General features: G+C 43.0%; 1 long non-coding RNA gene across 1 annotated transcript in view; it reads left to right on the forward strand.

The window, feature by feature from the left end:
• Positions 1 to 24,312, forward strand: part of LOC105075240 (uncharacterized) — a 331,910-nt gene that overhangs the window by 236,031 nt on the left and 71,567 nt on the right. Inside the window, exon 11 of the long non-coding RNA XR_012507554.1 lies at positions 13,096 to 13,214. This is a non-coding gene — a long non-coding RNA (uncharacterized LOC105075240). The remainder of the gene's footprint in view (positions 1 to 13,095; positions 13,215 to 24,312) is intronic.

The raw sequence follows: 24,312 nt of genomic DNA on the forward strand, positions 1-24,312 counted from the left end.
AGGGAGTCTCCCTCCTCACTGCTCCTTTGGGGCACAACAGCTTGTCTGCCGGTGTCATCGGAGTTGGAGGCAAAGCTTCGGAAATGTGCCTGCAGTGCCCCAGGCAGGAGGCCACCTGGTTTCAGGGTGGTCAGGATGCCTTGTCCCTCAGTCTGGATCACTCACTTCCCATAACTCAGATTTGTGCAGCCTCTTGAAAGAAGGAAGCTTGTTCTGGCCTTTTGATACATGTTGTGTGACATATGACTCCTCCTACGTAGCAGCCATGCTGAGTGGAAACAAAGCCACAGTCAAGAGGTGGCCAGGAGAGCCTGGGAAGGCCCTTTTTTTTTAAAAGCATGCTCGCCAACTTGCAAAGGGTGAGAGTCTGCAGTAGTTTCACAATTGGGACAAGTTTGGAAAGCATTTCTCCTCCTTCATATGTAAGTCTTGTTATATCAGGGGTTAGGGCAGGTGGACTCAGCCCATGGGACAGAAGTCCAGGTTCTGCTGGGCAGAGGGCTAGGAGGCAGACCTCCTTGGAAGAAGTTCCCTGGCGTAGGACTGTATTCTACTTTGAATAGAGCCCAAACCCTGTGAAGTCTCGGGGGCTACAAAGTCCAATTAGAACAGAGCTGGGCACCGTCAGAAGCTAACAGGCGTGCATAATTGTGAGAACCAGGATTTTAGTGGGGGAAAGAAAAAAAAAAAAAAAGCCAAGGAGAAGCCAAGGCCAATTATCAGAACGGCTAATTTTTACCAACCTAATCATTAATGAATACCATGTTTCTGAAAAGAACATTGAGAGAATAATTGTATTTCAAGGGCTTGAAAACTGCTAAACTCTGAAGTTGTACAATTTGTGCAAATTAATATGATAAAAAGAGACAATTAGGGTTTATAATTAACAGATAAATACAAATGATCTGGCGAAGACAATCTAAGTTTCTGCTCTGTCTTATGAAGCAGTATAATTGATTTTTATAAATGCTAATTTACAGTACATGCTCTGTTAACCATTAACACGGAGAGAGGAACGTGGAGTAAATGGCAGTGAAGGAGGGGTGGGAACCGAGGAACTAGCAGACTGGATCTAGCCAAGCAGAAGCATTAGAGTAAAATGCCAAAAGCTGGAATGTGACTTTGAAAGGGGACAGACTCCATCCAACAGTAGTCTTCCTCCTCTGGATCCTCCACCTGCAATGGGGCAAAAAAAAAAAAAATCCCTCAACCGTCTATGCGAATGTAATGATGTTTTTTCTCTGCTGTTTCTATACCCTTCCAAATCAGCTAGCTGGATTTTCCTGAAATTCGGAGGCTCTAGGTGGAATGAGCTGACTCAAAATATAGTCCATGTTGTGTAAATAATGTGCATTTCAGCAGGCGGAAGTTTCCCAGGTGAGGGCAGCATCACTTCTGTTCAGGAGCAGCCAGCGGTACTGTCAGAGATGGGTAGACAGAAGACACCCCTGGTGACTCACATGTGAGCCACAAACCGAATGCAGGGACAGCTCGTACAGAGTGGGTGCCTGGCATCAGCACAGGCAGGGATTAGCTCTTCGTGGTGGCGAATGAGCCCCCCGAGTCCTCACAAGGAGATCAGACACTTCACAACAAAAATATTCCTTTCCTGATGAGGCAGGAATGAGGATGGAAGAACAGAGAGAGAAAATGATGTTGAGGAAAAAGACAGTGGGAGAGAGCAATTGCTCTGGTGTCTCCACTGAGTCTGTGCCTTCTCTGGCACAGATGGACTGTGGAGTGTACTTTGTATTCCTGATGCCTGGAAGAATGTTCTTCCTCTGATCAAAACTTGAAAAAGATTTGTTTTTGATAATCAAAATAGAGGTCTGATCATTCATATTCTTTATAAAAGAAATCCTGAAGATATGACTCTTTATTTTGGCAGAATGAGATACTGGAGATCTTTTACTTGAGTCTGATTAACACTCTGCTTTTGAGTTTTCAAGTTGAAATCAGCCAGAGGGAAAAAGAAACCGGATGAAGAGGGCATCAGAGGATGTCTGGAGAGGAGTGTCCCTGTTGCAAGGCTTAGACCTGATGAAGTCAGGAAGTGACTTTTCCGTTCCTGTTCCTTTTAGCCACGCTCCACTGACCTGTTCCCAGTGAGTCAGGAGTCCCTCCAAGCATTTCCAAATGTAACTTGCTGGTGAACGTGACATCTTCCCTGATTCTTCTGAAATTCCTAGTCCTCAATACCAACTGTACATTCAATAACCCATTTTTTGGGTTCCTTTCTTTGTTACCTTTTGATCAAGCATGGCTGAGTTCTGAATTCTAAAATTCTTTAAATTTATTAAACAAAAGGAAAGCCAAAACCTCAATTCTAGGAGCTAAAACAGAATTTACTTTTACCACTCTAGTGTGCCTTCTATGAATTAGGAAGTCATAATTAAATACATGCCATTGACCAAGACTGTCCAGTAGAAATATAATGTGAGCCCCATCTGCAATTTAAAATTTTCTAATAGCTACAGTGAAAAAAAAAACAGGTGAAATTAATTTTAATAATGTATTTTATTTAATCCAATACATTCAAAATATTATTTCAACATATAACCAATATAAAATGATTAATGGGATAGTATATATATTCATATTACACCTTTGAAATCTGATTGTATTTTACACTTACATCACTGGCCACATTTCAAAAACTCATGTCACATGTGGCTGATGGCTAATGTTCAATGCAGAGAGAGAGAGAGAGAGAGAGAGAAAGTACCTTAAATGTACCTTCTAAAGTTGTATTGATTCTTATTCCAATCATAAATCATATAAGGTGATGATGGAGATGAACTTGTAGGTAAAATAATTCTGTGTAATATAAATAAAGTCTGAATGGTATAAAGATGATAAAGATGAAAAAGGATATCTCCCCAGTACTAATGTGGTTGGATTTTCTACTACAAGTTAAAAAGAGACTTACTGACTAATTCCTAAGGAAACCATATGTTCATCTTGAGTCATCAACCAAAGGTTGTGTTCAGAATTTATAGCACTATGGATGCACTGCAGGTCACAAGCATACTTTTCTATTCTCATAGTCTTTTGTGCCAGCTGGCTTAGCTAGATATGGTACAACAGAGGCCAAAGTATGGCTTTAGTTTATGTAAGTGCCAGGTACATATGGGGCAATATTCTGTTTCAAGAGATCTAGGCTGCCTGGTAGTTGACTGACGGTATTTGTCCTTCAGTAGCACTGAGAGGTGAGCTGCTCAGGGCCTGGGAATTCCACCCACCATATTGGAGGAGTAATTTAGAGCCACAGTGGAAGACCATGCCTCTGTAAAAAGAGTGAGAACACTCTTATGAACAGATACAAAACAACTTCCAAGGTATATTAAGTGAAAAGAGCAAGTGCATGACACTGTATATAATGTGTTAGCAATTGTGTCAAAAGGAAAAATATATATCTGCTTGTATGTGAACAGACTATTTCTAAAAGGACAGAAAACAGGCCACGTTGATTGCCTTCAAGGAAGGGAAGAGGGAGCCAAGGGGAGGGGGAAGAATTTTCCCTTTTAATCTTGGTTCCTTTAGAATTTTTTACCATGTGATCTGTTGTATTTAATATATTGCATCTTATATTTAATATAATTCTTTTCAAATTTTGTATCATGTGAATATATATTCATAAATTAATAATGTAGGAAATATTTAAATAACAAAATTTGAAACAAACCAAAATCGTATTCAAAGACATGTCCTCGTGAGGGTGAATATGTAACTAAATGATCAACTAGACCCAAAAGCAAAGAGAGGTGTTACTAAGACTGAGGAGAAGTATCCCCTAAATGTTTTTTTTAAAATCAGACCAACAATTATTTTTAAAAAAATTTTTATTGAAGTGTAGTTGATTTACAATGTTAGTTTCAGGTATATAGCAAAGTGATTCAGTTATACATGTACGTGCATACATACATACATGCATACGTACATATATCTATTCTTTTCAGATTCTTTTCCATTACATGTTGTTACAAGACATTGAGTATAGTTCCCTATGCTATACAGTAGGTCTTGTTGTTTATCTATTTTATATATAGTAATGTGTGTCTGTTAATCCCCAACCCCTAACTTATCCCTCCCTGCTCTTTTCCCTTTGGTAACCATAGTTTGTTTTCTATGTCCATGGCAGACCCACAGTTACAATTCAGCAGTCACTTTCTGAGTGCCTAGTTTGTGCGAGCCGGGGGGTGAGTCAACGTGCCTATCCTGTCCCCAGTCCTGGAACTCTACTGAATAGATGAATCTGCAGGGTGAGTGGTGCTGCTTTTTAGGACAAAGTAAAAACCAAGGGAGATATACAGGCAGCATTGCAGGTCCTGAGATGGAAGCAGCTCCAATCATCAAGTTTAGAGAAGACATTTTCAAGAATGCCTTTCTCTGACAGAGATGCAAAGAAGCATCTCCCTGGTAAAATATGTGACAAGAGAAAGGTGCAGTGTGCTCAGCCCCGCAGTATCAGCATTCCGCATCCCACCTGGTGATGAAACAAGCGCTTCTGTGAAATAAGTGGGTGTGGGCGTTACCTCACTGAGCTATCGCACTTTGGAAATGACAGAGCTGAGGCTCCCAATTTCAACTTGTGGGGACAATACCATTTCTCTGGAAATCCAGTAGAGTATATTATTTCAGCAGAGACACACTGTGGCTTCCACTGGCTGGACATTGAGAGCAACAGAGGATGCGCAAATAAGGCCAGAAAGAGCCCTGCCCACGAGGGGCTGGCCCTGTACCCAGCGTGATAAACCCGTAACTGATAGTGTTCCAGAAGACAGTGCAAGTGCGGAAGACAGGGCAGAGGGGGGAGCATCAAGAAGTCGTGAGACACTGGGGGCTGAATAAGTAGAATTTTTCCTTGTCAAAGAGCAAGGAAAAGCTATTTTAGGCTGAGTGTTGTATAAGAAAGGCAGAAACATAAAGTGCCAGACTGTCTGAGGAAAGGGGACTCTGGCTCGGCCAGAGCTTAGGATGCTGGAAGGCAGAGAAAGGGGGAGGGAGACTAGGAGCACGGTGCGGTGCAGCTGGGGTTGAGGCTTTTTCCGTCAGCCTTGGCCTCCAGGAGCTAGAGAGGATGTAAAGGGCAGGAGGTGGTTGGAGGCCTAAGGCAGAGCAAGGGCACCAGACAGAGCCGCAAGGAGGCAGTGCCAGCAGCTGGAGGAACGTGAGGCAGAAGAGGATCCCACAGACACAGAGCAAGGGTTTCTGGGGCTGATGGCCAGTCGACTGGATGGAAGGGCCCAGGGAAAGGATAAACCATGTTCTGGAGGACTTTAGAGTAATTCACACATCAAGTTACACTTGCTTTGATTAACAAAGAGTGAATTATTCTCCCGATCCCCTCCCTTTTACACTTTTTTTTTTTTTTTTTTTTTTAGCTATCAGAGGATGAGTTAATACTGGCTCCTGAAAATCCATATTGCAAAAGAGCTCTATCTTCCTTAATTTTAATTTTTTTTTTCCTTAATGGAGGTACTGGGAATTGAACCCAGGACCTTGTGCATGCTAAGCATGAGCTCTACCACTGAGCTATTTCCCTCCCCTTGCTTAATTTTAAATTCTTTTTAGAATCAGTTCGTTTGACATTGTGTTGGAGATGCTTGATCCATAACTTATTTTGAAACATATAATCTGCCTTGTTTCAATGTCCGCCTGAATCCCAGCTCGAGGGGCTCACGGGGGTTAGTTACTTCCTGAACGTCACCACTAAACGGGACATACACAGAAGTGATGGGTTGGAACGGCCACCACTCAAGGGCGGGTGTTTCTAAGTCTGTTTCTCTGGGTCAGTCCTGTGCCAACTATTGAAGGATGACACATATTTCTCCAAAGCATCCTGTGTTCTCTCAAGTGATTTTACTATGTGATAGAAATTACCATGTTGGGTAACTTTGGATTGGAAAGTTCAAAAGTTGGGCATATGAAGCTCTGGATTGAAAGCCTGAGAAGTAGGCGAGATTTAATTGGGTTCCCAGAAAGCTCTGTGATTGAGACAAATGCTGTGACCCAAAAGCCTTATCAGTGTGATCACTGGATTAAATCACACCTTGCTGGCGTATGTGCTGGAGAGAAGAGTGAGGGAAGGTTCTCACGCCTCATGAGGAAGGCTCTCAACAGTGGGGAATTCTGCAAATCCACCAGAGGTCATTAAGTTTTGCAAGGAGCTATTTTATATTTTATATTTATTAGTTGTTAGATTATTTTAGTAGGCGTCATGGACTACCTTTAAAAATATATATATAATTCTTATTTTTTTACTGAGGTGTAGTTGATTTATAGTGTTAGTTCCAGGTGTACAGCAAAGCAATTCAGTTATACATACATATACTTTTCTTTTTTCAGATTCTTTTCCATTACAGCTCATTACAAGATAGTGAATATTGTTCCCTGTTCCATACAGTAGGTCCTTGTTGTTTATCTGTTTTATATATAGTAATGTGTGTCTATTAATCCCAAACTCCTAATCTGTCCCTCCTCCTACATGCCCCCCAGTAACCACAGTTTGTTTTCTGTCTGAGTCTATTAAGCATGGAGTACTTTTCACTTAATTGCTGCCCCTCTAGGGGTCTGTGCCAGGGTACCACCCTCTACTCACCCCGCAGAGAATGACCCCTTTGTGCCTTTAGTTTCCTCTAAATCCAATCTATTGATTTTCTTTCTCCCACAGTAAACAGGGTGATCTTGGTTATTCCAAAAAAATTAGACAGAGTATTTGGTTGGACTCTTCTTCAACCTTGAAGGATTCTATTTACTCTTCTCCATTACAGCCTTAAAGTGTTAGTCCGTTATATAGCCAAGAGTTGCTTTTCTGCGCCAATAAGCAAAAGCATTACAATATTAATAACCCTCAGCCGTGGGTTTAGCTTCCTCACCTTCTTCCCATGCTTGGATGATTTCCTCCGCATTTGAAGTAATCAACAGTGGCCTGAAATTCATTCAGGCTTTCACACACTCCATGAAGTTTCCAAAATAAGCCAGTGGCAAGCATTTAATTAGCTCATTTTGTTTCTGCCAGGGCAGAGATGCAGACCTGAGGAGTCCAGGAACTGCTGTACACTATGGCTGTTACTGAAACCTTCATGCTGGGCCCTAAATAGGAATGGCACTCAGAGACTAACGATTCTGCCTCTTACCAGCCTCTCCGTGGCTTTGGACATGTTTCTTTGACAACCTGGACTCACGTTTTCTTTTGAGTAAGAAGAGTATAATGCTGCCCTTCTTTGAGGGTGATTTCTTTTAGCGGTGGTGTCCATCGTAAGCACCAGCGCCATGCTGATGTTGAGGATTAAAGGTGTGCAAGGCACAGCCAGGTGGGGAAAGGGAGGCAGGCACAGAGACAAGTAGCTCCCTCTGCCTGCGAAGGGCTCTGCTGGAGGTGGGTGGGGAGTGCCATGGGGGCATCGGCAGGGCTGGGACAACACCAGGCGGACGACACCAGAGCTGCAAGGCTTCTGCTCTTCTTGTGGTCTTCGTAGCAGGGAGAGATTTATTTCTACCCAGGCACAGTCAACAATATTTATTTCCACACCCTGCAAGGCCTGGAAAAAAGGAAGCATTTCTTAGGATGTTTATGTTAGGCTTTTTGCTGAGAGCTCCTGGTGGTTCTAAAGTCACTTGGCACTTCCATCAAGATGGGCTGATAATGAAGCTCATTCTTGCGGAAGAGGCTGCAGTGAGTTCCAGGTGGGTGGGAAAGCTGATATTAGATGGCTTGAGGTGGCCTCCAGCTAGGGACAGGCAGGAAGGCCCAGGAGGGTATTCACAGGCTGGAGGTGAGAGGAGTTTCTGGTCCCTTATGGGTTATGAAGAAGGCTCCAGACCTGGGAACCTGGATTGACACCCCATCATGTTTGCACAGGAATCAAACCTATGTTCTGCTGGGAAATAGCAACAGGGCCCTTCCCCCACATCTAGTCCCACCTCCTCACCTTATTATTTGTTTATTTAGGCTTCACACCTTGACCCAGAAGAGTAAAGGCAATTTACATGAATGTGTACATAATAACATAAAACTTAAAATAAGGGGTACTGCTGAAGTGTGTATAAATGCTGACCCTTCCAAAGTGTTCGTGCCTTTTGCCTTAGCAATAATGTTCCTAGAAATTTACCCCAAAGATAGTAAGTGAAGTCTGCTCAGAAGTTTAGCTTTATTTTTCATATACTTGCAGTTTTTTTCTCTGCTTTTTAAATGGTGAAATATCTTAATAGAAGAGCATAAAGAAATGTATATGTACTGTTAAAGAATAACAATGAAGCAAACACTTGGGCATCTACCACTCAGGTTAAGATAAAGCGCACTGACGGTGTTTTAGAAACACCTTTGGGTCCTTCTACAACTGTATCCACACCCTCCTGCCTCACCAAATCTATTACACGTGTGCAGTAAAATTAATATTTTCACTTTGTGTTGATCATTCCATTGCTTTTCTTTATAATTTTACCATTTGTAAGTATAACTCTACATAACATATACTTTTGTTTTGCCTCTTTTGAATTCTCTGATTGATTTCTCATTCTAAGTATATTATTGAGATTTTAAAATGTTGATACATGTAACTGAATTTCATTTATTTTCTCTGTTCCTTGATATTCCAATATTTGAACAGACCATTTGTTCATCCAGACTACTACTGATAGATATCTGGGTTGTCGTCATTTTTGCTGTTATAAGTAATGCGCCTATTAGTATTATTGTATGTACATGAGCGAGTCCCTAGAGTATACACTTTGGAGTGAAATGAATGGGCTGTAAAGCACTTGGTCAGCTTTACCAGCTGGGAAGAGACAAGTGGGATTGTCTGATAAATGCCCCTGGGGTTCAGGTTGCCCAGCTTCAAGAGAGCAGGAATCAGGAGCTCCCCCTTAACTCAGAAGAAGGGGCTGTGCTTTCATTCAATTTTGCATAAGGTCAATCTCCAGCAGTGGCTGCTGGACGACTTATTGAATAGCTGGCATCGAAAATTTATATTGCTTGACACTGACCAAACCCCACACCCATCCCCCTGTTCCACCCACTAGCAAGGCTATTCTCAGGGGGTCCTGGCCTCTGGAGTAGAGCTCCCTGGTGCCTCTGGCAGCACCCTGGCCCTTCAGTCTTCTTTGTGGGAGACTGAGCTACCAGCGAACCATACATGCTTTGCTGACTGTCTGCTTTAAGTTTCCCTAACAAAGCCAGTTCTGTGCATGTATGTAATGATCTTGTGGCATTTGACTTTACCACTTTTCCGTACTACGTAATGTTAAACTATTTTCCATAGTGATTGCTCCAATTTCCTTCTCACTTGCAATAGGTGAGGAGTCCTTTTGCCCTATGTCCTCACCAATGTATGCTATTTGAAAATTTAAATGTAAAGACTTTCATGTTTTCTGTCATTCTTGTGGCTATAAAATTATAATTCGTTGTGATCTAATTTGTATTTCCTTGATTGCTAATGAAATTGAGCATCCTTTCATATGTCTATGGGTCATTCAGGTTTCCTCTTTTGTTAAAGTGCCTATTCAAACTCTTTTCTGAGTTGTTTGCCTTTTTAAAAATTGATTCATATGAGTTATTTATATGTTCTGGTTATGATCCCTTTGTGGCTTATATGAATTGCCTGTGTTTTCTCCAATTTTATGATATCTTCTCTCCTTTATTATGGGATTTTTTTATAAACAGAAGATCTTTTTTTGTCTTTTTTTTATTGAGGTATAGTCAATTTACAATATTGTGTCACTTTCTGGTGTACAGCATAATAGTTCAGTCATACATATACATACCTGTATTCGTTTTCATATTCTTTTTCATTATAGGTTACTGCAAGATATTGAATATAGTTCCTATGCTACACAGTATAAACTTGTTGTTTATCTATTTTATATATAGTAGTTAGTATCTGCATATCTCGAACTCCCAGTTTATCCCTTTCCACTCCTTTCCCCTCTCTGGTAACCGTAAGTTTGTTTTCTATGTCTGTGAGTCTGTTTCTGTTTTGTAAGTAAGTTCATTTGTCTTTTTTTTTTTTTTTTAGATTCCACATATAAGTGATATCATATGGTATTTTTCCTTCTCTTTCTGGTTTACTTAGAATGACAATCTCCAGGTCCATCGGTGTTGCTCAGATGGTATTATTTCGTTCTTTTTTATGGCTGAGTAGTATTCCATTAATATATATAAATAATGGAATATATATACCACATCTCCTTTATCCAGTTGTCTGTTGATAGACATTAGGTAGCTTCCATCTCTTGGCTATTGTAAACTGTGCTGCTATGAATATTGGGATGCATGTATCTTTTTGAGTTTTCTCTAGATATATGCCCAGGAGTGGGATTGCTGGATCATATGCTAACTCTATTTTTAGTTTTTTAAGGACCCTCCATACCATTTTCCGTAGTGGCTGCACCAAATTGCATTCCCAGTAGTATAGGGAAATTTCTTACAAGTAGATACGAGAACCCATTTTGTAAAGCCAACATATTCAATTCCTTCCTTTTGCCACAATGCTAGGTTTCTAAGAGAAGAGTGTTAATCATTAAGAGGCAAACACTATGGCTCTTACCAAGCCCAAAGAGAAGCAAATGAAGACTTAGGGCATATCACCCAGTTAAACTGTTTCTCAGGTGACCTGGTTTTCCCCACATCAGGCAAGTCAAGCTCATCCAGTCCAAGGTGGAGCATCAAGCAATTTCTGGAATTAGGGAACACTTTGAATTTTCTGGGTCAGTGCACTGGTACTAGGGTGGGGCTCAGTGCTAAGTCATTTATACAAGGAGTCAAGAATTCTTCCAGAGATTGTGCTGTTTGATAACAGTGGGTTTGGGTGGCTCGGCGTCTCATTCTTCAGTCAAGGGGAAAATCACTTCCTGAAACTGGGTGTGAGAGATGGTTCAGTGACCCTCAATGGAATTCTTCTACAAGAGGACCTAACAGGAGATGTGGGAGAAAGGTACAGTGTCACTAAAACCAAGGTTCTCAACCCTGACTGACTTTTTTGTAGAAAGTTCTTCAATTTGAGTTTAGTTGATGCTATCTCATGATTAGATTCAGATTATGTGTTTTCAGTAGGGATGTTACAGAAGTGAGATTGTATTTTTCACAGTGCCTCGTGGAAGAAGGCATACAGTTTATGTTGATGTCCTCCAGGTTTCTCTGCTGTAAAGTTACTATTTTCCCCTTTGAAATTAGTGAATTATTTGTAGAGAGATTGTTTGACGCTCTGTATCGATCCTGTTCCCATCAAATGGTTACCCACTAGTTTTAGCACTTGTTAATGATTCTTGCCTGAATCAGTTATTACTATGATACATGCAAAATGGTGATTTTCTAATTCTATCATTCTTTCTACATTTATTAGTTGACATTTTATCATAAGAAGAGCTTTCCATTATGTATGTATATATGTATGTATGTATGTATTCCTATATGGGTTCATGGGTTCTCTTATTCACTGGGTTATAATTTATTACTGTCATTATTTATTTTGATGGTCAAAATGTCCCAAATTTTGCCAATAGGAATTCCTCCAAACTGGGTCCAGTGTTGTTGTTTTTGGCTTATTTTTACGTACCTACATCATTATTTGAGCTTTCTTTGGGACAGAAGATATTTCAGGTTCCCCTTCAACTTTTCTTGCCTCAGCCTTAGAAGCTGTCATTTCTTCAAGGAATCCTGGTTCCTTTTAATGGAGAATGGTATTTAGAAACCAAGCTCTGGGCAGATGTGCTTGTTGCTCCTGGTGTCTTACTGCTTTGTCAGCAGACAGAGCTATGAAATAAATATATGTTTGTGATGTGTATGTGTATATAACATATTTGATATGTGTATGTGTGTAAATATATGTATACACACATATGCCATGTGTTCACATTAACACCTCTGGTTCTAACCCAGCATTCTGGGGTATATCTAGGCTCCCCTTTCCATATTTAGAACTCCTTTCATGAGAACTGTAAAATCCATTTCTAAAATTAGGATAATTTTAACAGAAAGTCAGGGGTGGTGGTAGGAAACCAAAGGGAAAAGGGCCTTCAAAATGTATTTATGGTGTGAGCGCTCCCTACCATGCTTCTTGATAATATTAAAATCGGTGAAAACTTTTAAATGAAGGTAGAGTTGAAACTTAGGAAGCCATTAAAATTAAAAAAAAAAAATTGAGTATAACCTAAGGGAAAAAGAGAGTAAAAGAGAAGTTAAAAATAAGCTCACAAGTCCAAAAAAGGTGAAAGGTTAAGTTCTTTAAAATAAAAAGATAAAGTAGGTGAGACCTAAAATAGAAGAAGTGTCATAAACTCAGATGGTAGACGCTTAAAGACATAAAGAAGCAGAGAAGATAAATCTTAGGCAAAACACAAATTCTCCATGAACTGAAAAGTTTAAACACTGAGAGGGATTAAAATTTAAAAATAGGAAATATGAAATAAAAAGATAAAAATAAAAATTACAAAAACAGTAACAAGTGAAAATATTGGGGGAATGTATTTAAAAGAAAAGAGAAACAAAAATCTGAGAGACGAGTAAAGTGACAGTGAAGGGGGAAGGGAAGGGGTGTCGAGGCTCAGGGAGGAGGACCCCAGACCAAGTCCAGGAGGCTCCACTTTTCTTTGTGGGGAATGAATCTCCTGTGGAAATTCAGTTGCCCTTGATGAAGCGATAACCAGCACGTGCTCTCCTCTGTTGGGTCTGCCGCTCTAAACCCCCTGCAAGCGGTCAGCTGGGAGCGGAGGATGGGTGGGTGGACATTCTCACAGCCAGCGGTCAGCACAAGGACAGAACAGCTTCTGAATATTAGGAGCCCCCTGTTTGCTTTTGCTTCCGGAACTGCAGTTGAGATCATCTGTCCTGAGTGGACCTGGCATAAAAGGGAATATGATGGTACTTTCTAAGAGTTTAGTGTAGAGTAGGGGAGAGCTCAATGGCTTGGGATTTGGGAGACATGAGCTTAATCCTGGGAATCAAGCTAATGTAAGTTTGAATAAGCCTTTCACTCTCCCTGGACCTTGCATTTTTATTTATTTTTAAAGTTAAGCTATAAAAGGAGAGCCTTACAATAATGTTTTCCTATCGATGTTAGACCACAGACAAGTAAAATATCACACTTTCTGTTGTAGATTCCTAGATCAAAATCTGTCATAGACGCGTGAAGAGATGTAAGAATGAGAAGGGAGACGTGTACAAGGAACCGACCCGCTGCCCAAAAGGAAGACGGGAAAGAGGCGCACACGACGCGGTACGTTTGACCCAACAGCCCTCAAACCTGAGGCTGGGGAAAGAAGGACTGATCCCCCAAAAGACTTAGCTTCATCAGATTTTTTTTTATAGTGTCGGTAAAACTAAAATTCAGTTGGGAAATCCCAAGACTCCTGCCAACAAGGAAGAACTTAAAGAGCCCTTGTAATTATCCAGATCATAAAGTTTAAACAGGAGGTGGAGTCCATGCTATCTGACACGTAATCGGAAGTTGCAGTCACTGCACTCGTGTGAAGATGCTTCGAGCTGGCGCTCATCCAAGGGTGTCACAGTAACCACGGGTGTGTGTGTGGCTGATCTTCCCCTTCCCTCTTTACACTGGGCATCATATCAACACCCAAGGGCTGTCTCACCTGCACACTAGGAAACCCAGGTTTCGGGAATGAGGGTTGCAGGATTGCCAGCCACCCAGACACCCAGGAAGGGTAGCAAGGAGAGAGTGTCGGAGAAGCAGGGTCCCAGCTCTGTTAGTCCTCCCTTCCTCCCATGCTTGCTTCTGGCTGGAATTGCCTGTTTCATCTTCTTGTTTGTCTTTTAGGGTTGGGTTTAGTGTGGTTTTGTTTTTTTTTTGTTTCCTTGCTTTACAAGAGGAAATGGTGGGAAGGGAGGGCAGGACTGGGAAGACATTTATGAGCCATTCCTTCTTGTGCTTATTTGGATCCAGAATTCCCATTTCATCTCTATCTCCATCATCTTTTGCTAAGTCCCCTGAAGTCACTTCCCAGTATCAGTTAGAAGCCTTTACAGGTGAGAAGTTCTTTTCTTTCTTAGTTTCCTCTGCATCCCACACTACTCTTAACAAACATAATTCCCTCTCTGGGACTGGAAAGGAGTAAAAGGTGAATGCAGACCATCTAAGAGTCTGCAAACTGTCTTCTTAATTTAATCGGCATATTTTGGGTGATGATCGCAATGGTGAGGTCCTAACATGGACACTGGGAAACACAGTGGACAATCTCTGCTTTTGAGAGCTTGCATTTAACTGGGGAAATGAAAACCTTTTGTGTGAAGAGTTGAAGACAGGAGAGTTAATGCCAATACCAAATGATATGAGGCAGGTTGTGGCTAAATGTCTAGGGGATGGCATGGATATTGAATATAAAGCAGTTTGGGAGAGTGGGGGAGAATTTCCTGTGGGGCCCACCTGAATCCTGATATGAATAGAATTTAGCCATGGTAACCACCTTGCATTTGCAAGACGCTGTGAAGTTTATGAAACATATTGCTCCACTTAATGTTTAAGTGATAGGTCTTCCAGCCGAGGAAACTGAGGTTCAGCCAGGTTGTGTGGAAGCAGGGATCCCAGGTCTCCTGATCACAGGACTCAAGTTCTTTGCAGTAGAGGGAACTCCTCTGGAAGAAGGTGGCTGAGCAGTGGGCTGGGGGCAGGAACTCCAGTAGCCAGACCACCCCACACAGGGAAGGGAATCTGAAGAATCTTGAAGGTGGAGGTGGGATTCTCTGTTAGGGGAATAATCAACCCAAGCAAGGATAGCGATCGACCTGCATTACACCTGTCACCCTCTCCAATTGGTGGCTCAGAGACCAGATTTATTCTAAAGACATGTTTGGTCTGCGCAGTGGTTTAAATGCATATATTAATTGCCCGTATTAAAAAATGAGGCAATTTCTCTCTACACACACACACACACACACACACACACACACACAGACTCAGATTGATAGTTCTTCTTGAAAATTGGAATCTCTGATGACCCTGAGTCCCCATTCTTATGGCAACTTAGAGCTGCAACTGTGTAGCAACTGCCTTTTTATTTTAATTTTTAAATTCTAAAAAATTGAAGTATAGTTGACTTACAGTATTGTATTAGTTTCAGTTTATAACAGAGTGATATGCTTTTTTTTTATAGATTAAGCTCTGCGTGTCTATATATATAAAGTTATATACATGTGGTTATTATATATATAATATATATTAAGTATATACAGTTATTATAAAATATTGGCTATATCCCCTGTGCTGTGCATTACCTCCTTGTATCTTACTCATTTTATACCTAGTAATTCATATCTTTTAATCCCTTTCCCCTATCTTGCCCGTCTCCCCACCCCTCTCCCCACTGGTTACCACTAGATTGTTCTCCATATCTGTGATTCTGTTTCTGTTGGTGGGAATGTAAATTGTTGCAGCACTATGTTTCCATAGTATGGAGGTTCCTCAAAAAATTAAAAATAAAACAACCATGTGATCCAGCAGTTCTACTCCTGGGTATGTATATGAAGAAGACAAAAAAAACACAAAAAACCCACCTAATTCAAAAGGATATATGCCCCCCCTAGTGTTCATAGTGTGGCCATTATTACATTAAGTGTCCATCAGTGGATGAATGGATAAAGAGGATGTGGTATAAATGTATACGATGGAATGCTACTCAGCCATAAAAATGAATGAAATTCTGTCAGTTGCAACAACATGGATGGACCTGGAGGGTATAATGCTGAGTGAAATAAGTCAGAGAAAGACAGATACTGTATGTGGAATCTAAAAAATAAATGAGTGACTCTCCAACCGCCTCTTTAAGTGGTGTCCCATAAGGGAATGTGATAAGTATTGCACTTCAACAGTTCCTTGATTTGAGTATTCTATTACTCATTTGAGAGACAGTTATGATGCAGTACAGAGGGGAAGGAGGCCTGGAGTTAAGCCCAGCTCTGCCGTGTCTTGGTTGTGTGACCTCAGATTAGACAAATGACCTCTCCCAGCTTCAGTTCCATGATCTTCTGCTTGGGCACGATGATGCCCACTTCCAGTGAAGGTGTGAAAATCATATGAGTTAATAAAAGTACAGGTGCTACTGGTATTGTTCATGCTTATTTTTGGAAGCATTGACTGTGAGATGCAAAGACCCAGAGCATGGGTTCTACAGGGTATTCCTCAAAATGATTTTGGAATCTTTGCCTTAAACTGTCAGCTGGGGGGAAAAGCTGCAGTGAGTCTCATGTGACTTTGAGGATGTCGTGGACCCAGGACAGGGGACGGCAAAGAGTTCTCCAAACAAAGGCTGCCCTGTCCCCACCCCTGCCCATAACTTCCAGGCCACAATCCCATTGGCCATCACAGTCACCCTCCCCATTTTGCCACTTGAACAGGATGTTATGTATATGTTGACATATCAGGGAGAGGATCAGAATCGAAAAGAATTGTAACTGGAGCACTTTTTGAAATCCACCTTCAAGGTAGGAGAGTATGTTAGAAAGTCAAGACTTGGTCAGTAGGGACGGACACGAAACTCGGCACTTCTCAGCCCCGGGAGAATGTCAGGTGACTGTTGTGAGTCGACTTCAGGATTGTGACAATGATGCCGATGCTCTTTGAAGATGCCAGCAGCTTTTCAAGAAGTAGATTCATCTGGGAAGGATTTCAGGCCAAAATTCCCTTTGGATAGTGCTTTTTGGTTTGTCTTTTGTCCTGGCTCACTGACTGGTTACTGTGGTGACACATGTGGGCGCCCCGGAGGGTAGCCTCAGTGACAAGCGCTTCCTGACTGTGTTCAGGTGTACAGTTCTATTTCTTCTGCTTTCTCACCCTCCCACTCCATCTCCCCAACCCCCCCAACACCGCACTTAAAATGCCATTTTGCCGTTTCCTTGATTGCTTTGTGAGAAGTCGGAGTGACCACATCAGTGCAGCCCCAAGGCGTCTGTCAGCTTCTGGCTCAGACAGAAAAACCACAGCTACATGATGGTTCAGCGTTGGTCCCTGTTTACCCGACTTCCTAGATAACTGAGAGCTCACAGGACTCAACATTTATAAAACTGCCACGTGTTCAGGCAAGTTTTTTCTCCCCTACTTGTTGAAAACTTTGCTTTCTAAAAAAATATGACTGAGAAGGAGACCTGGAGATCTGTGAAAGTAATAGCCTTGGGGGCCAGGTAGGTAAGTTTCCATCCTCAAGCCACAAAGCAAGAGTATGTTTTCTCCCTTCCGGGGACATTGAGAGATGCAAGACAAAAAGGAGCTTGGTTGTCATTGTTGTATGCTGGAAATAGGCTGGCCTCCGGTTCTTCCACAAAATGCTAGTCCTTGGACTGAAGCCGAGCTTGTAAATTTTGGTTTAGATAAGTGCTTAATAGGAAAAGCAAAGGGGGAAGCCCTCGGGGCTCCCCTGAAGGCACTGGTGGCCTTAGCTCTGGTTCCCTGCCTCCCATCTTGCATCAGCTGACCTGCTTTCCTGGAGAACTGCTGTGTCTTGGTGAGCAAGGCTCCAGCCCTGGCAGTGAGTCTCTTGCTGTGGGAAGGGGGATGGAAGCTGCCCAGCCATCCATGGAAATGCTAATGAGGTGAGATGGCCCTGGGCTTTTAATCCAGATCTTCTGTGATACTTTGCATCCCTGATGCTGTTGGAACACAGCTTTACAACTGATACCAGGGAGATGGTGAGACGCAGGTCCTAACCGAGCCAAACTGCTTCCATTGCTTCCCCCGACACTCCGCTGTGACCACGATGTTTACATCAGGGGTGAGGGAAACAGTTTGGCTCTATTACGGGGATTGGCTTTAGGCCAAAGGTGCTTTTCTGCAGTTGTCAGTGCAGAGCAGGCACTGTGGTGTGGCAGGTTACAGCCCTGTTAGGACACGGTGCGCCTCACTCTGGTTTTGTGTTTAAGGGAGTTGTCCTCCCAGCTTGCACGTCTTGCCCAGGAAACTGAGGGCAAGAGAGGAGAGGGTGGCCAAGCTTTTGTCTTCCAGGGTGCTAATTACACACACTAGCGTTTCCTGATAGCTGAGGAAACACAACTTATGTCAGGGCTCCGGGCAATGGCTTATCTAGGGTGAGCTGGAAGTTTCTATTTAAGGTCATTCCCAATCCTCCTGAGGAGAAATACTCTGCTGAAAAATACTGCTGCATTATTGGTCCACTTTTTTTTTTATTTTTAAGATTAACAATCTCTACAGTTTAAATGAGAATTTTAAGAGAATGGATATCTTGTTATGACTCAGTATAGAAGCAGGAAATGTCCTTAACCAATGGGGTCGGCAAAGGCAAGGTCTTAGCAGAGTGACCATAACCTGGGCGGCGTCTCCTGCCGTCGGAGCTGACAGGCCTCACTGAGCAGTCGCTTTCATTCGTCTGTACCTGAGATCTGGCTAGTCACTCTCACTGCGTGGCGTTGTATGTGCAGCATTCAAAATCATGTTCTGTCTCGCTATTAAACCAGCCAGAGACATAGGGAAAGGGCTCCTGGGCTTTGCTCTGTGCCTCCAACATGCCGTCTGCATAGTCATCAGGGATGCGGTCCACGATCGATCTTTGACTACCTCAAGTCACCTTTGACCTTTGGCTTTGGACTAGGTGAAGAGAAATGATGAAGCACAAGGAATGAAATCTGACAGGTTGAATTCTTGCTGGTAGAGAGGGAGGTACGGAAAGGACTCATCATATGAGCAGTCACGTAAGACCTGCTAACTCTGGTGGGTGCATGTGGGGGTCGAAGAAGGAGAGGGTCTCAGGCATCTTTATGAATGGACTGTGTCTCTCCCAGACCAAGATGGCAAACAGTCATTGAGGATGACAGCTAAGAAAAGTTTCTTGAAAATGACCTCATTCATTTGTTCTTTCAGCAAAAATCTATTAGGTGTTATTGTGAACAAGGTGCTGTAGGTGAACAATATATGAAACACCACATTTTTGGCTCTCCAAGAGCATCTGGTCTCATGAGGACATAATTTTTTTCTGTTACTTAATGCACCTCCCCAATGTATTCCCCTTCGAGAAATTACTTTTTGAATTTAGCCCCTAGAACTAAATGAGGAAATGGTCTACATTTTTTTTTAGATATGAGAATTTTGTAACTTATTATGTTTCTATTTCTGTTCTGTGAATAAGCTGGGGTTCTATGTTGCAAGCCATAGAAATTATTTCTAGTTGTCTAGTTATTTGTTGAAAGGATATTTAAGTCAAAATGCATACATTCAAGGGGAGAGGGTATAGCTCAGTCGTAGAATGTGTGCTTAGCATGCATGAGGTCCTGGCTTCAATCCCTAGTACCTCTGTTAAAATAAATAAATGAATAAATAAACCTAATCACCACCCCCCCCCCAAAAAGTAAAAAAAGCATACATTCAGAACCTGGGTATACCATTGACTTGCTCAGGGGTACCTGGCAAGTCATCTACCCTTTTCAAATTTCACTTGATTTGCCGTTCAAGGAATGTTGTCCCATCACAGTGGAGCTGTCAAAATAGATGGGATGCTCAAAGACCAAGTTTGGAAAGCAGATAAGAACCAAAAGTGCTGTGGAAAGTGAGGCCACAGAAACTGGTCCTTGTGCTGCTGGGCCAAGGTGAGTAAGGCAGCCAAGGTGATGCATACATGATGGTGGATCATTCAATCAAGATCAAGTCCTGAGAGAACCTTCTGACTGGTCCAGCTTCAGACTGGGGAGCTAGTCCCTTTGATGTCTACAGTGGGAGGGTCAACCACTCTCAAGATCAATGAGGCGGTCTCCAAAAGGAAGGTTAGCGGGCTAGTAGAAAGGATGGTTGGATGCTCGATAGCCACAAAAATGGATGTCAGGAAACACAGGCCAAAACAATGCTCCAAAACACAAGCACTGTCAGCCCTTACAGGGAGTTTATTTGTTCTTCCTGCCTTTTCTTGGTTCTGATTTTCGTATCCTTCCTGTCCCTTTTATTATTCTTATTGTACAACGTTCCTTGTACAGCAAGTAGAGTGAGATCCGAAAAGGATAAATGACTTGCTCGATGTCCCTGAGATAGTAAGTGGTACAGTCAGGTCCTGAATTTGTATTTTTGTCTTTTTTTTTTGGTAGGGGGAGATAAATAGGTTTATTTATTTATTTATTCTTAGAGGAGGTCCTGAGGATTGAACCCAGAACCTCATGCATGCTAAGCATGCGCTTTACTGCTTGAGCTATACCCTCCCCCCACCGCCGAATTTGTATTTTTGGATTTCAGTTTCTGTGCTTTTGTCTTTCCTATGATTTGATGCAGTACAAAGCGGAGAGTGATAAATGTCAAGAAAGTACCCAAAATGTTACAGTTGTTCTGAAAAGGAATATTTCTTCAGGTTTGGAGAAGCTTATGGGTCCACAGGATTGACAACAGATATATTTTCCTGAATGAAGGAGGAGTGCTTCTCTTCTCTCTTGTAAACCTACCTGCCACCAGCACAGGATGGTCTCTCTTTGCTAAGAAGGCTGTCATGGTGAACACGGGGAATGGTTTCTTCAGCATTTTCTCCTGCCTGAGACCTTCTCAGGATCTCAGATCTATGTTTAGACTATTCACTCTCCTCAAAAAGCCTGTCCTATCATTCAAATGCACCAGACCTTAATTTTCTTGCTTACTAAAAAAGTGTATTCTGGGGGAAACCACATGTTTATTATAGAAAATTTGGATGATACATAGACCCCCCCCAACCAAAAAAAATAACAGTCAGAGCTTTACTGTTAATATTTTGATGATTTCATTTTTTATGTTTATGCGTAGGTATATGCATTTTTTGAAAATTGAAATTATATCATATATGATATAAATTGAGATTATATAAATTCTTTTATCACATGACATAATCTTATGGGCATCTCTTCATGACATGAAATTGTTGGCACTTGAATTCTTAATTTAATTCAGTAAGCATTTATTTTGGGGCTCATCACTGTGGATCAGAAATCTTCCCTGTACTCAGGGAGCCACATTCTCCTCCACTTTGAGTTTGTAGAGGAAGGAGGAAAGGGAAGAAGCCAGGAAGCAAAGACTCAAGAGAGCAACCCTGGCACCATGACATCAGACTGATAACTCTCTTTCTATATTAAAGATACCAAGGCATTCAAAACACTTCTTTTCATAGTTTTTGAAAGTAGAGGCACATGACTTAGGTTTTGAATGCAACCTTGTTGAATGCCTCTGAATATATATATATATTTTAAAAGAATGTATTATTTGTCAGGGTCTGTCTAAGAAACTAAACCAGATCCAGCTCAGAAGCCACAGGGATGTACCTGAATGGTCTCCTCTTTCCCTTCCTCCAGCCTCTGGAGACGGCCCTGGACCATCTCACACACCAATCCCACACCTGCCCCTTTCCTCTCCCTCCCCTCTCTCTCCTTCCTTTTATTACGTGGACCACTTAGCCTCCTTTCTAGAAAGTAGGAATCCTTCCTCTTTAAGAGGAGGGAGGAAGGGAGAACTATAGGACTTCAGGATCCTCTTTAAATAGTAGGGGTGCACTGACTGCTGGATCTTTAGAGCCTTTCCAGTGTCTTGCTGTCAGTCAGTCCCCTGAAGGGGCCGGCACGGGCACCTGGGAGAGGCTGGGGGAGCTCTTGCTGAATGGAATCCACCCTGAGGAACCAGGCACAGGAAGAGTAGGGTCAGCGAGGTGTGGTTCACACACGGGTCTGGCTTGGGCTGGCAGGAGGGGTGGAAGGACATGGCAGTGGTTGTCCCTGAGTTGTCCTGGATGCCTTTCTGCAGCACCCCCTCCCCTCCCCAGTGGTGGCCTCCAAAGAAGAACTGGGCTGACACACCCCGTCAAAGCATGAAAACTCTGTCACCTTGGGTGACCGGTCCCAGGACTATGGACGGGCAGGAGACAGGGGTGAGTGTACGATTAGAACTTAAGCTCTTGTGCTCTCAGGCTAGAGCTGGACCATAAGAAACTGCTTCCTCTGGCTTTTTTAGGTCACAGAAGTCAGATTTATGAAAGAGTTTCAGAGAAACTGAGATTTCTGCAATTACTTTGCCAGAAAATTGGCTCATTATTTTGTAAATGGGAGGAGCATTGGCTCTGTCAGGGCCTTGATTGTTTCTCTCTTTGGTGGGTTCCTTGGCCTCCCTTCTGATTTTCTGGGGGAATCATGATCTTGCTGGAGTTTATCCGGTTTCAGCTGTGGCTGTCCTACCACTCTGCTGCGGAGGCTGGTCCACCCTGGCCGCGCGCTTGGCTGGGGAGACCCGTGAAGAGGGCAGTGCTGTCAGTCCCAGGACCTCACGGTGAGTGAGGCCACGGTCCTCGCTCTGCCAGGCTGCGTAAGGAAAAGTGCATCAAGTCCTCAGCAGCTATTGGGAGAATGGGGGTTGGTTTCTGGGTTTAGATCATAGGATTCTCTTCAGGGTTCTATTTTCCTTGAAAGTCAGCAAAGAACCAGAAGCAACTATGAGAAGCAAAATGACCAGAAAGCCAGGGATCTTGAATATTCATGTGTTCATCCCTAAATTCTTTCAAAAATCCTTAAGCATCCTCAGCCTCCAGAGTTAAGCAAACCTAACTGGAAGCCTGTCTCTGCCACTCCTTCGCTGCCTGTGCTTGGTCAAATAGCTTTCTCTCTCCAAGCCCCAGGGTTTTTATGTGTAAAGTTGGGAAAATAACAGCAAACCTCCTTGGAAGATTGTTATGAGGATTAATCAAAAATAAAAGAGTGCGTGCAGAGCATTAGTCCAGTGCCTGCTTCATGGTCTCAACATGGGCTGGTGTTATTTTCTTGAAAACACCATCCCAGAAGGCTGTGATAGTAGTTAGAAGGGTAAATTGACCCAGATTCTGCCCTGAGGTCACTTATGATGGGCAATCATGATACAGGACGTGACAGGAGCCAGGAGGGAAGAACTGGGCAAACGGGGCACGTAACAAATGGAATCAAAGCTTCAAGATGGGGATCGATGGAGCCGGTTGTTCAGACATGGTGGGGCTCAAAATAAGCTAAATACAACCGAGGAGCAGTGCTTTCCGACAGAGCCCGAGTGCAGTGGGCAAGGGCGGAAAACAGGAGCAAAGGAGTAAATTTAAAACAAAACAAGTGGGCTGGCTTGTCATCATGCTGACAGACAGTAAGCAAAGGGGAAGAAAGCAGACTGAGATGAATAAATAAGCAAGTGACCCAGTGATGAAAATGACCCTACTGGCCGAGGTGCCTGCACGGAGATGAGAATCGGGCTTGAGATTTGAGATTCCAAAAAAGAAAAATATGTGCAGACTTTCACAGATTTTCCCAATACTTTGTTTTCCTCCCACAACGCTCCAAAATCCACCCTGGATATATCCTCAATGGATGCCTGACAGCTCTCCTCACCCCTCGCAGCTGCCTTGGGGATTTCACGGTGAAGTTCTCGGGATGGGACGAAGGGCTCAGAGAGTGATCAGCACAAGGTGGCGAATTCCAGGGACCCTGATCTGAGCAGACGCTGGCTATGTGAACTCTGTCTAGACATGGAAATTGTCCTTCTAATCTCTCCATCTTGCTTTTTCTACATTCCCCGACAATGCACCGTCTCTGTAAACATTCTCGCCCCAAGAACAGAGCTGGAAACACATGTGCAATCAGCAGCCGCAGCAGCTACAAAGAGGGTTATGAAATCTGCTCAAAAATAGCCTGCTTGTCCCATAGGCATGCAAAGCAGCCAAACAGCCAGGGTGAACGTGTCAGGCAGCAGATTTCACTCTGCATTTCAAGAGGCCTCCAGTGACCTCCCACGCTTAGGAGAAGAGGCGCTCACTGCTGGTCGGAAACTCCCGGGGGAGACCCGGGCCTGGGGACAGAGTCCTCTGTGCATCTGTGAGTCCCTGGTACCAGCCCCTGCTCCCTGGAGGCACTGCTCAGCCTCCCAGCGATCCCCAGGCTAAGTCCTCCTATCCTGCCTACCCTGAAATCCCTTAGTCCTGGAGACATTTATTTGTGTTGAAACTTTGAGGTTATATAATATTACCTGAGAGAAGATTAAAAAATCTGGCTCCCACCCTTAGAAGACACTCAATGCCTCAGCCTTCTAGTCCCCTTGCTGGCGTGGGCGGGTACGATTTTATGCAGTGGGTGAGTGGGAGTGGAAAAGCCACTGGGCAGGGTGCTCAGAGCATCAGAGAAGAGGGGGCCTGCAGTGCACGTCCACCATCTGCTGAGGGCTGGGTGAGAGGTGAGGCTCGCTGCGATGCACGTGGTGCAGTACTCCTCTGTCTGCTTTCATCTCCAGCACCGACTGCTCGTGTGCTCTTGGGCCCAGTCACTTCTGACGCCTTGCTTCAGCCTTCTTTGCCGGGTGGAAAGGTGCTCTTTCCCCTGCATTTCACTTATAAAGGGAAAAGGAGTCAGAAGGCTGT

This window comes from Camelus bactrianus, chromosome 6 (assembly GCF_048773025.1).
Source record: "Camelus bactrianus isolate YW-2024 breed Bactrian camel chromosome 6, ASM4877302v1, whole genome shotgun sequence".
In the NCBI taxonomy this organism is placed as follows: Eukaryota; Metazoa; Chordata; class Mammalia; order Artiodactyla; family Camelidae; genus Camelus; species Camelus bactrianus.